The sequence below is a fragment of the Excalfactoria chinensis genome, chromosome 5 (assembly GCF_039878825.1).
Source record: "Excalfactoria chinensis isolate bCotChi1 chromosome 5, bCotChi1.hap2, whole genome shotgun sequence".
Classification (NCBI taxonomy): Eukaryota; Metazoa; Chordata; class Aves; order Galliformes; family Phasianidae; genus Excalfactoria; species Excalfactoria chinensis.
In genome coordinates this window covers 55,994,952-56,008,054 of record NC_092829.1, presented here as the reverse complement: position 1 = coordinate 56,008,054, position 13,103 = coordinate 55,994,952, and the positions used below count along the sequence as shown (strand labels likewise).

Here is a 13,103-nt window from a genome sequence, read left to right as displayed (position 1 = left end):
ATTTGATTTTAGCATGATGCATTTAGTTTCCGTCGTTAAAATAATATAACAACAGATTAATTTATAGGTTGAATAGTAACTTTATGAAGTGTATACACAGAGGAGCCTGTCTAGGGCTGCTGCTAAAGCTTCTTGTCTCATAGAGCTCAGCTCTTGATCCCCTAGTAAGCAATATGTTTTGATAAGATTGCTATGTAGAGTTGGATTATTATGGAAAAGAAGCACAAGGGCCGAACCCTGAAACTTCAACATTTGGCATTCCTAGAATTGCTCCAGTAATGCATTACTGTGGATGTAAGGTGGGGAGAGAATGAAAGACAGGAAAGGAAGATTTTTGTCACCTTAGAGCTCAGGAATTACTTTCTTCCAGCAAAAAGTATTAAGAAATCATTAAACACGCTTGTATTATCAGACTATTGAAACAATACAAATACAGGTGAATTAGAGTCATGCAGTCTAAGGAGTGTTCCTGCTATTAAAACATAGAATGTGTAGCAAGACACAAAGCACTGATAAAAATTGAATCATATTTTCTGAGTGACTATGAGGAAAACAGAGAAGGTCTTGTAAAGCGGAGAAAGACCAAGAGTGCAACGAATACATCAAGATGTTTATAGAAACACATATGAAGACATTTGCTTCTTCTTCCTTGCTGATGAAAAGAACCTTCAGAAAAGCACACGTGTATCAAGTCTACCTGCCACCAATATTGTTTATTAGTTGCCATAATCAGGAAGTCTTTCATTTTAGATTTAGCCATCACAGTCATCAGTTTTACCACTGCTATCAAGATGGCGCTCAGACTCCAAAGGAAGGATTGGTAAATATTTTACACCGAGAACCAATAGGTAGAGGAGGGATGTAATGTACTCAGAGATAGCTGAAATCAACTCCTTGTGAGTGAAGCAAAGGAGTTTATTCATTCTGTGAGTATTCTGGGACATATCTGCTATGGATTTTCTACCCTTGGAGTTCAACTGAGGCTTAATAAGAATTGATCATTAACCCAACATCTGTGCTACATTCTAGCTTTTGGCAAGGAAAAAAAGTGTTCAAGGCAAGTATTCAGATTGTACAAAAACAGACAGGAATCTGTTTCTCTAAGCACACAAAGGTTACTCAGCAGGAATAGTTTTGTTCCCACTGTTTCTCTGCTATTGTATACTTTGTTGTGTGCAGCTGCTGTAATTATATTTAAACCTCTCTGTGTTATGTATGCTAATGTAATTTTCTGTACTGTGTTTGAATCATCCATAATTCACTTCTGCTTTTCTAAGGGAAAGCCTTATGCCTATGGGGCCAGAACATAAAGTTGGTTTCCCAATATGACAGATGAGTGCCCAGCCCAGTAGATTAGGGTAAGTTCTCTTATCCTTGACCCTGTCACCAACAAGTCTACAAAGTGAAACCATTTGAAGATCAAGAGGTTCCCTGGGGTAGGAGAAATTCATAAGCAATAGCTCTACCTCACCATTTCAGGTGATCTGGCATTTGTCCTTTATCAGGCTGATATCTCGATACCGAGCAACTGTAAGAGATTCTTTGCACTTTTGTCTCAAAGCTTGCTGAGGAACAGAGATGGACAAGTCCACTGATGGAATCTCTTGGCCTTGCTCTAGCTGTATGTGCTTGCTGCCTAAGGCCAGCCACGCTGCTGCTGCTCTCCCCCTGCAGAGAGCATCAGACCATCAGAACAGTGTGCAATGGGATCCTGCTGGGTCCTGGTGGTGGCTATCCCTGCTTTATGCAATTCTTGCTTCTCTGCTATCTTTCCTATTGCCTGCTTTCCCTTGCCCATCACCCTAATTTATAATAGTATGCAGCCTCCCCTTCCCCATCTCCCTAATTGATAAGGATCTGCAATAAACTAGTCAGACTGACATTTGAACCACTGTTTCTTAATCTCATGTCAGGTATACATATATCAAAGAACCTCTTCTGTCTCCTATATATTGAAGTGAGATGGCAACTCAACTACGTCATAGTAATTTTATTCTTTGTTTTGACCACAATAAGAAAAATCACATTCTTTTTCTTTTTCCTTTTGAGAGCTGGAAGATTCTCAGGAAGTTTCTTTCTAAAAGCCTCACCTTCAAATGATTAACATCTGTTTATGAAAATCAATGTTAGATTGAATAGATATGGCTGCTGTATCATGTCTGAGATCAAACAAAGCCAGCAGGTGACTATGAATCTCTAAATCCTAAAACAGACAAAAAACACTGCATTGTGTCACCTAAGTGAGAGCTTTGCATACCTTCATAGCAGAACTCTGTTGAGTCTGCCAGCAGAGGTATTCCATGGGATGCTGCAGTGCTATTCCAGCAATTACATGCTGTCATATCACTGTGAAAGAAAGAGACAAAGCAGGAATGCTTCTTGAAAGAACGTTCAACAATGAAGCAAAAGAAGAACACGCTCCTTCACATTAAACCCAATCAAAATATCATGTACAGGATCCTAGCTGCAGATAACTAAACACAGCAAATTGAATGATCATATTATGACAGATTTCATCCATGGATACCATGCAGCAAGAAGCATCCTGAAACCAAGGAGCAGCGTGTAAGATCAGCCTCGCTGAGAGAAATGATTGATTGCAAGCAAAGAAGGAAAACATAAAACTAAATAGCTTTTCTGGGGACCGCACTCTTCTCTGTGCTTTTTAAACCTGCAAAAAAGCCCCTGGGAATTTAAGATGCTAATTTCAAAGAAATGAAAATTATTTCTAACATGCCATTATAAAATGCAGTTCCATTCGCTCTGCCTCTAATGCCTAAAGACTTTCTCAGTTCTGTTTGTTTTCTGGTTGATTCTCCTCATCTAAGAAAGAGATACACTGCTATCTGAAAATGAATGCTTTTGATGGGCTTATTTCACTTTTTCAATTACATTATTACTGCAATAGAAGTCTTGAGCCAGTAAGTTTAATGCAAGCTCTCTCTAATGACAGACAAACTAAGCATTTAAGGATTAGGTCCGAAGAATTACATCATCAGTAACTTCAAACGTGAACATTTATTCATTGTGAATAGGACTAAGGCTTCCAAATTAACTGCGCTGGGTGGGAATAAAGTGTCAGGAAAAGATGTAAAATATCAGATGCTTGCAGACTAAGAGACAAGATCAGAGGTGATATAAACTGGTTGGTTGCTGCTCCACAGGGATAACACCAAACAATAGAAGCTGAGAGCATCTAAGCCTTGAATCACAAATCTCTTTCAGAGAGCAGGAAACCTACTTTGCTAGGCAGGAAAGGAGATTGTGCAGGAAAAGCAGAAGGCCAACCATGGAAGCTGCAGAAATCCTATACTGCTTCTACACCCTTATTTCCTTCTCAAGGGAAAATGTTATGTCTGAGATATTCTGAGTTGGCTGGGAAGAGAACAGTGAACAAAACCTGAGCATATGAGGATAGGCTGATTAAAGAAGGAATGAAAGAATGAGGGGGTATCAGGAGCAGGTGGAAAGAGAAGGGATACAGATGTGGGTAAGAGGAGACAGGTAGTACCCAAGGGATGGGGAGAACAGAGGTAGGGAATAAGAGACTCTGGGAAGTTTAGTTACAAGCCAGAGGAATATGTATTGAAAAATAAAATAAAAGATAATTGAAAAAACAAACAAACAAACAACTTTCACTGAGAAAAAGCCCTGTACAAGTGATGCAGCAGTACATCTTGAAGAATTATGATTCAGATTGCACATAATTTTCACTCTGCATAGATGTGACATAAAAAGAAGAAGAAAATGAGAGCTGCAAAGGGTGAAAGAAAGGGGAAGGGAGGGATCTTGTTTTCTGGGGGCGTAATGTTTTCTATTTACAGAGGAAAACATTCTCATTCTGAACAATTAAGGAAAATCAATAACATGTACTCATTAACAAGAATACTTCAGTATAACCCTTGTATATGGTACCATACTATTTGATGGGGAATTACAAATTGGATGTTAGCTTAGCTCTTTTATAGACGGACACTTTGTATACAAGTAAGAAAATACATTTCTTTTAAAGTAACACAGTTATTGCGGGCCTGTACACGACTTCAGCTTGGATTCGTGCTTTTCCAGAGTTACCCATCTAGAGTTTGCATATTTGTCTTGCTTTGTGATTTGTTTTGCCTGTTATTTTCCTTCTCCCTATCCATCTGTTGTATGCATATACTTAATGATCCCCAACTATTGATGAGTATATGTGGCATGTAAGAATCATCAAGGGCAGTCTGGAAGTGAAGTTACTATAGGGCAGAGCTGACTAGGCAGCATCAAAGCTGTGAATTCATCTTTGTGAATTAGCACAAGTGAAAAAATGAGCACGGGAATAGATTTTTTTTCTTTCTTTTGTTTTGTTTTCACTCGGAATCCACTAAATTGTATGTGAACTGGTTCAGGTTTTAGGGTAACCTACATAGGTATGAGCTGGAAGAGAATGATGACCTAAGAGAACTTAGTAGGACTGAAGAACTAAACTCTCATTAGGTTACTCTGCCAGGAGTTAAATGCAACACTATTACAGAGCATAACGCTAAAGAAATTGCGAATCCACTACCTCCTTGCAACTCCTGCTGGTTACTTTGCTTTTTGAAACAGCAAAATGGGGCTCCAGCCAAGCCATTTGTTTGGATTTGGCACAGATTTATTTACGCCCCACTGATCCAACTGATTCCACTGGCAAATTGATAGTAGCTTGAAACATATCATGGGGGAATTATTTGTTGCACACAGCTGAGTTCTGCTGGCCAGGTTCACAACAGGTGTAATAAACCTGAGGAAAATCTATCACATTTTCCATATAACTCATGCAGGACCCTATTTCCTGATGTACCCCCTTACTGCTAGCTGGGTAACTTCTGAGATGCTCGGTATAAAAACATAGAGCAATGCCCCCGCTGTTCACGATTTTATCACTCACACTGCAATTGATAGATGATCACTGAACTGTTTATATGAAATATAATGATCAGTAGCGACAAAGGGAACTGTTCGGGAATAGCAGTGGATTACACTGCATGTCTTAGCACTGACTGAGGCCACTTTTTCGTTCCAATTAAAATCTGTGGTGAAACGGTCAGTGTTAGGAATCCACACAGGGAAAATATTAAATCTCATCTCTCAAGTGGTGATTTCATTCAGTGTACCACATAATCATGCAAGGCAGCATTGCTATGTTCCAGAGTTCCTTATGAGAGAAAAGCAATAGAAAGTATAGCAGCATTTTGTGCCCCAGCACATCTGGCTTTCAGACAGAGGCTATATGCTGCTGTGATACATAATGATGAAAACTATTCTCTAATTCAATGGATAACAGTGGTGTGTAGAATCACGTGGTCCAACAAGAGTTGTTCTAATAAATACGGGTCTATGGGCCACAAGGAAGGAACTTCGAAATTATATTAGAGAATTAAAAATGAAGGAGGCAATATATGAGAAGAAAAAGATCCCTCCTTGGTAAAGCTTTCCCCTGTGAATCTGAGATCTTCTAATACATGTAAGCAACCTTTTTCGTGTCCCTTATAACACCTTTCTATCATGCCAATCCTCCCATCACCAGTCACCACAGACAGCCACAAGGAAGAAAATGAATATGTTGATGGGAAATACATGAAATGAGCTTCTTAAAACATTAGAGAAATGCTCTTGAAGCAGCATGGTGTGCTGACTCTATTGAAGGCTGAATAAGTTTCAGGAAAGAACTGTAAAAGTTGTTGGTCTTTGGAATAGGCAGTTCTCTTGTATGAATTTAAACATGAATCTTGGAGCATTTAGATAGAAAAACGTTGTTATCCATTAGCATTTCTAAAGGGCTATGGTGTGAAATACTGAATGATAAGTGGTCAGAAGTAACTTTCAAAAATAGTATGGCTGTTCTTATGTGCAAAGAGTAAGAGAAATGCTCTGCTTGTTTCAGTGTTCATTTAAGTATAACAGGGAGAATGTGAGGAGGATATCAATTTCACAAGCAAGGATGAAGGAATGCAGCTTAATAACATCCTCACCTTGTGAAAATACAAAGAAAATGAAGGGAAGAGCTGCTTCAGACTGTGGCTAATGATCGATAGCGTAGCAATTACTTACTGGTTTTAAAACTATCGTTCTGTTTCAGTACTCAGGATTTCAGACTCAGAAAAATTAAATCCCATCAGAAATCACAGGCATACTACTACAAGTCCAATTTCTTAAGAAACTCAAGAATTTTAACAGTGTATCACATCCTGTTCTGAGCTCCTCAATTCAAGAAAGACAAGGAGAGTGCCCAGCAGAGAGCCACAGAGACGATGAGGGGCCTAGAGTACTCTAATTACAAAGAAAAGCTGAGCTCAGGGACTGTTAGCCTGGAGAAGACTAAGAGGGGATCTCGGCAATGTTTATTACTTGCTAAATTGTGAGAGCCAATTGGATGAGACCAGTCTCTTCAATGGTACTTCAAAACAGGACTAGGGGCAATGGGAACACAGGAATCACAGAATCACAGAATTATAGGGGTTGGAAGGGACCTCTATAGATCATCGAGTCCAACCCCCCTGCCAAAGCAGGCTCCCTATACCACGTCGCACAGGTAGGCGTCCAGGCGTGTCTTGAATATCTCCAGAGAAGGAGACTCCACCACCTCCCTGGGCAGCCTGTTCCAGTGCTCCGTCACCCTCACCGTAAAGAAGTTCTTGCGCACATTCGTGCGGAACTTCCTATGCTGGAGTTTCAGCCCGTTGCCCCTAGTCCTGTCCCCACGCACTACTGAAAAGAGACCAGCCTCGCCACTATAGCTCCCACACCCCAGGTATTTATAAACCTGGATCAAGTCCCCTCTCAGCCTTCTTTTCTCAAGGCTAAACAGACCCAGTTCCCTAAGTCTCTCCTCGTAGGGGAGATGGTCCAGGCCCTTCACCATCTTTGTGGCCCTCCGCTGGACTCTTTCCAAGAGATCCCTGTCTTTTTTGTACTGGGGAGCCCAGAACTGGACACAGTATTCCAGATGAGGCCTCACCAGGGCAGAGAAGAGGGGGAGGATCACCTCCCTTGACCTGCTGGCTATGCTCTTTTTAATGCACCCCAGAATGCCATTGGCCTTTTTGGCTACAAGGGCACACTGCTGGCTCATGGCCAACCTGTCATCCACCAGGACGCCCAGGTCCCAGGAAGGTCTGTGCAGACATGAGGAAATACTTCTTAGCTTTAAAGGTGACAGAGCACTGGAACCAGCTGCCTGGAGAGCTTGTGGACTCTCCCTTTTTGGAGATATTAAAAACCCACCTGGATACTTTCTTACTCTAGGGAATCTGCTTTAGTGTTGGAGCTGGACTAGACTATCTTCAGAGGTCCCACGCAATCCCTACCGTTCTATTACTCTGTTATTCTGTGTAACTGAAGCCCATTCAATTAATTTAACATGGTTTTAGTGAATGTCAAGCAAAAATGGCGCATCACTTGTGATGTTTTATACTAGTTCAGTTCTCAATCACACTCAGTTTAAATCAGCAAAACATACTATTTTTCTGAGATGCTAAATATTTGAAGTACCAGAGTTTAAGTACCAGATCACACGTGTAGCACTTTCAGTCCTTAACTCTACAATACAGAGGGCTATCAATAAACATTTGCATGTTTATGTGTTAAGGCTGATGAGACAGTGGCTTTTTGTCCAAATGTTTTCCATTGATTCAGATAAAGTAAATGAGTACTATGAAAAGAGAAAAGTACTCTTCAGAGCCTTTTGGACAGCAAGGCTGAATTACAAGTTGGGAAGCAATATACCTAGGGCAGCAGGGTCATCCTAAGGATAAATCCAGAGTTTTCAAGCATTTGGCATACTATCAACACTCAAAAAGATCTAACTTAAAGAGAATCATCCCAAAGTATGTATTTGTTGCTCATTAATAGGAGAGGTAATTAGATTAACAATCAGGGAAAATCTTCACAAATAGGATAGTAAAACTCAAGGATTTCAGAAATGACCCGATCAGTGATAACTGGATAAGTAACTCCCAGATTATCTCCTTGCCTCTTTTCATGTTTAAACAGAAGTATGAAGCAGTAGAACTAATAAGAACAAGAAATCACAAATGAGACTCAAATTGAGTACCTGCACAGTTATTCAATTTCTTTTACACTTTAGATGTCCTACTTGAAGCCAGAGGTAAACAGCATAAGAAATTAAACTGTTGGCCCTGGTAGGCTTCTTTAAGCCAGACTCGGTAGAGTAGTGTCTTATATTTTGCGGGCTTTCCTCTGTTCCACTGAGATGCAAAATATGCTCTGCAGCATATATTTATGAAATACTGACTTTCAGATACATTTTTCTACTTCACTTGGTCTCTTTGCTTTCTGCCAAATCCTTCCAATTGCATCTGATGTGGCTGAAGGTGCCTGTGTGTTTCCACTCCTGCTGCTCCCAGATGCTTATCAGGTTCACGGAGTGCACATAACTAATCTATGTGCTCAGCATGCGCTGTGGCTGGGAAGGACTGGAAGGACTGTGTGGGGCACCCCCCTCACAACCCTCCAGTAGGGTTCCCCTGGATGGGGAGATAAGCACTGCATTTTTTCCAACAGGATTTGGTGTGAGGACCTGCTAGAGCCTGGGGGAAGGCTGAAAACATTTCATTATCTGGTTACTGTATCTTCACAGTTTTTCCTTGCAGCTGTGAGAGATAAGTACAAAACAAATTGGAAAGGGAGCAGCAAACAAGAACTATAAGCTCACTGCTCAGTTTTATTAGGATTAATAACTAGTCTGTATTAAGCCATTCCAGATCAAGGTTGATATCATACTACTGTTTAATTTCCTTCTTACAAGAAACAGCCCCATCCAGCCTGACTTACTGTTGCTACATCCATCAGGGTACAGGCCAGCACAAACATCAACATCCAACCAGCAGCACCTCTAAACATCCAGCTGGGTTGTGAGACAGCATCAGCCAGTGCCCAGCCCTAAGAATCTGGGAAAACCTGAGTGTTTGGGCAGGGCAGAAGCAACTCAGTCACCTTCCTTTCTGTCTGTAACCATCACAGTTTTCCCTACCACAGACAGCCCTACACACCCTCATTTTGCTTTTTTCCCTCTCCTATCTTTTCTGTCTCCACAGAAAACTACATTTTGCTTTCTTCTCTGGCCTGTCTTCACTCATTTCTGCATATAACTGTTTTTGTTTGTTTTTTTTTTTTTTTCCTGCAGCCCTGGAACTAGACCACCACTAGGAAACAGGCCATTGCAGCTTCTATTATATGCTCTTGAAGGGGAAGAAAATGGGAACGCTGGCAAAGAACAGGAAACTGCTACGATGCATGCAGTTGTAAAGGATGGAAATCATCAGCCAAGGGATTGGAGATAGACCATGGAGCGCTCTTAAGGAGACAGGCTAAAAAGAGAATCCACAGCTTGATCATTTGATGTCAGAGAAGCCCACATCAGAAGATGCTTCCATTGTTTGAGTTGTTTTTAGGGAGCCACGTGTGTGCGCTACGTGGATGAAAGCTTGGAAAACTTGCTATAAGTCTATCAATTATGCAGAATTGAGCAATAATTTATAACAGCAAATGTAAAACAATTGCTTAAAACTCAAGCTTTGGATACAGTTGTTACTCACAGAGAATTTTATAAACAAAAAAGCACGTTAATTCAGTACAGTCCATAGGATTAGACACTCGTATCATTATTTCTATTATTCTCACCAGCTTAGTAGCTATGAATAACTTGCACAAAATAAGTTGTGCTTCATTATCTTGCCTTATTAATAAACATATTAAAGTATTTCCACTTTTCTAGAAATCCTTACAAAGCTGCTCATCTCTTCATACAATATCGAAAATCTTTACAATAAAGTATGTAACCAAGGAGAACTAAAAGTACACATATACAGGAGAAGAAAGTCATTAAAAGCTGTGTTCAAAAGTTTGTTTGACTACACTTTATCTCATACAAAACTGCGTTTTGTTCTGTTGAATCATAGAGTCATAGAATGGCCTGGGTTGAAAAGGACCAGAGATCATCTAGGTTCAACCCTCCTGCCATGTGCAGGGTTACCAACCACCAGACCAGGCTGCCAAGAGCCACATCCAGCCTGGCCTTCAATGCCTCCAGGGATGGGGCATCCACAGCCTCCTTGGGCAACCTGTTTTGGTGTGTCACCACCCTCTGAGTGAAAAACTTCCTCCTAACATCCAACCTAAACCTCCCCTGTCTCAATTTAAAACCATTTTCCCTTGTCCTATCACTATCCACCCTCATAAACAGCCATTGCCCCTCCTGTTTATACGCTCCCTTCAAGTACTGGAAGGCCACAATGAGGTCTCCCCTTTTTTAATGCAGCCCAGAACAGTTGGCCTTCCGGGCTGCAAGCACGCACTGCTGGTTCATGTCCAGCTTTTCAGCCCCCGTTACCTCCACATCCTTCACTGCTGGGCTGCTCTCAAGGACATCTTCCCCCAGTTCATATATATACCTGGGATTGCCCCAACCCAAGTGTAGCACCATGCATGTGGCCTTACTGAATCTCCTTAAGTCTTCATGGCCCCACTTCTCCAGCCTGTCCAGATCTCTCTGGATGGCTTCTCTTCCTTCCAGTGTATCAACTGCACTGCTCAGCTTGATGTCATCTGTAAACTTGCTGAGGGTGCACTCGATGCCATTATCTGTCACTGACGAAGATGCTGAAGAGCACCAGTCCCAAGACTGGCCCCTGATGAACATCATTTGTGACTGGCCTCCACCCTGACACTGAACCATTGATCACAGCCCTTCAGCTGCATCCAGCCAACCAACTCTTAATCCACCAAATAGTCCACCCTTCATCTCCATACCTCTCTAATCCTCTAGAGAAGGATGTGGTGAGAGACCATGTCAAAGGCTTTGCAGAAGTCCTGGTAGATGACATCTACTGCCCTACCCCATCCACCAAAGCCATCACTCCATCATATAAGGTCACCAGATCAGTCAGGCAAGATTTGCCTCTTCTGGCTGTCTTGAATCACCTCTTTGTCTCATATGTGCCTTAGCATAGCTTTTAGGAAGACCTGCTCCGTGATCTTCCCAGGCACACAGGCGAGGCTTATTTTCCTTTCTCCCTTTCTTAGGAATAGGAATAATACTTCACTTATTCCAGTCACCAGGGACTTCACCAGACAGCCATGGTTTTTCAAATACGATGGAGAGCAACTCTGCAACCACACCAGCCACCTGTTTCAGAACCCCAGGATGGATTTTATGCAGCCCCATGGACTACATTCAATTACATGAGGAAGGCTCAGACTCTTTCCACTGTTACAGGGACCACTCTCCACACCCTCACACAGAGGCTCATGGACCTGGCAGACATGGGAAGCCTGTGAAGACTGAGGCAAAGTGCTCACTGAGTACTTCAGCTTTTTCTATGTCTGAGGAAGCCAGCTCCCTGCTATCTTTCATCAGAGGGAAACACTCTCCTTGTAGTTCTATAGTACATTTATAAATCCATCCTGCTTTACTGTCTAAACTGATTAATGCACACTGAACTGAACTGAGTTTCCAAATGATTTTGCTAAAGCTACTTAGCTCTCTGCAACAGTCCAGTGCTCTGCTTTCATACACCAGCCTTATTTATTCAAAAAGAAGGAAAAAAAAAAAGTGCATATATAATTTGACTTCATTTTAGCCATGGCATAATGAACAGATACAAAATAAATAAGAAAAGTATCATGAGGCGTCAGCCTATCTAATTACACAGGAGAAATCACTACTACCACAGGAGGGCACTAAACTCTGAGAAACTATGGAACAAGAAGAGAGAAAATGGATGAGAAAGAACACTGGTATTCATTAAAATGGTGCAGCTTCTTATCTTAATGCTGTTATTTAAGGGCCCGAAATGATGAAATAGCCTCACTCATCCCTACTGCATTCAATATTATTCTTAATACTATTATTTTTGAGAACATAACTATCAGTGCAGAACCCATATGAATTAAATACTATCTTCACTCATACTATTTAGGAGCAGTTCAGCAAAACCAGTGGAATTGTATTCATTGAGAATTGACAAGTGTGAAGAATCATGCCTCAGATGTAGTTAATGAGTAGACTTCTTAGACATTAAGGTAACTTTATAACGTCTCCAGTAGCATGAGAGATGGGTTCCCTCTACTCCTCAGTAAATTGCAATATAGCTTTCCTCTTGTGGTGTCCTTGGGTTATTTTAAAGAGTTTCATGTTATTTGTAAACTGGGGAATCTAATTATTGGAGTGCAACTGCAAAATTGCACATTAAAATATGTATTTTTATGTGGAAATGGGGTAGAGGCTTCTGTTAAGATGACAGCACACAGGTTTCTGTTAAGATTACCTTGACCACCCACAGCTCTTTTGAAACTTGTCTCTATAGTTAGAAGAATACAAGCATATAATTGTAATTATAGAGTCAATAGCCAAAGAGTAACTAAGAAAAGACTCACCAACTCTGAGGCTTTCAATCAAGATGGATACTCACCAATACTGAGGCTCACCACAAAAACTCCACACTAGAGCAATCTCCAGAGAGAAATGCTACTTTAGTGGTGGTCAGCCCCTAAACGGGAACTAGGAGAGATGAAGTCAAGCTCCACCCCTCCAGGAGCACAGCTGAATTATCTTCACCTGTGCTCCCACAGCTGACTTGTTGCTTGCCTCAGATGGTTAATCAGAGGTTCAGGCTGTGATCAACAGTTACACTGCCCTAGACAGTTGCACAGTGGGCACAGAGTGAGTGCTGTGTCACACTTCCCTCCTCCTGGAGCAGTCAGTACCCAGCTGAGATGTGGCTGGGCTTAGCTGGGACCACACCCATGTCGTTTCCTTGCACTGGGGTAGAGCAAAAAAAAGTTAATTTTAGCACTACTGTTGCGCAGTAGTGGGAGCTCAAGCCAAAAAAAAAAGGCAGACCACAGTATGCAAAAGCATCTGTTTGTTTAGGTATCAGAGGTACCATTCTTACCTGCACCACCTACTACATACAGCTGACAAAAAAATGCAGTAGCAACATACTTTTGCATACCATGTACAACTTCCTTTGAGAACAGCTAACATTCTGCCATCTCATACCAGAGCTGCTGACAGCATCCTCTTATCATTACCATTTCCTGATGTTTTTTTGGGCTGCCCG

The 13,103-nt window shown here is 41.4% G+C and overlaps 1 long non-coding RNA gene across 1 annotated transcript; it reads right to left on the bottom strand.

Annotated features, from left to right (window-relative positions):
- Nucleotides 1-1,563: 1,563 nt before the first annotated feature.
- Nucleotides 1,564-12,507, bottom strand: LOC140253552 (uncharacterized). Its single transcript, XR_011903890.1, has 3 exons — nucleotides 12,453-12,507; nucleotides 2,258-2,346; nucleotides 1,564-1,668 (listed from the first exon to the last, which is right to left on the bottom strand). It is a non-coding gene; the product is annotated as an uncharacterized lncRNA (long non-coding RNA).
- Nucleotides 12,508-13,103: the final 596 nt, after the last annotated feature.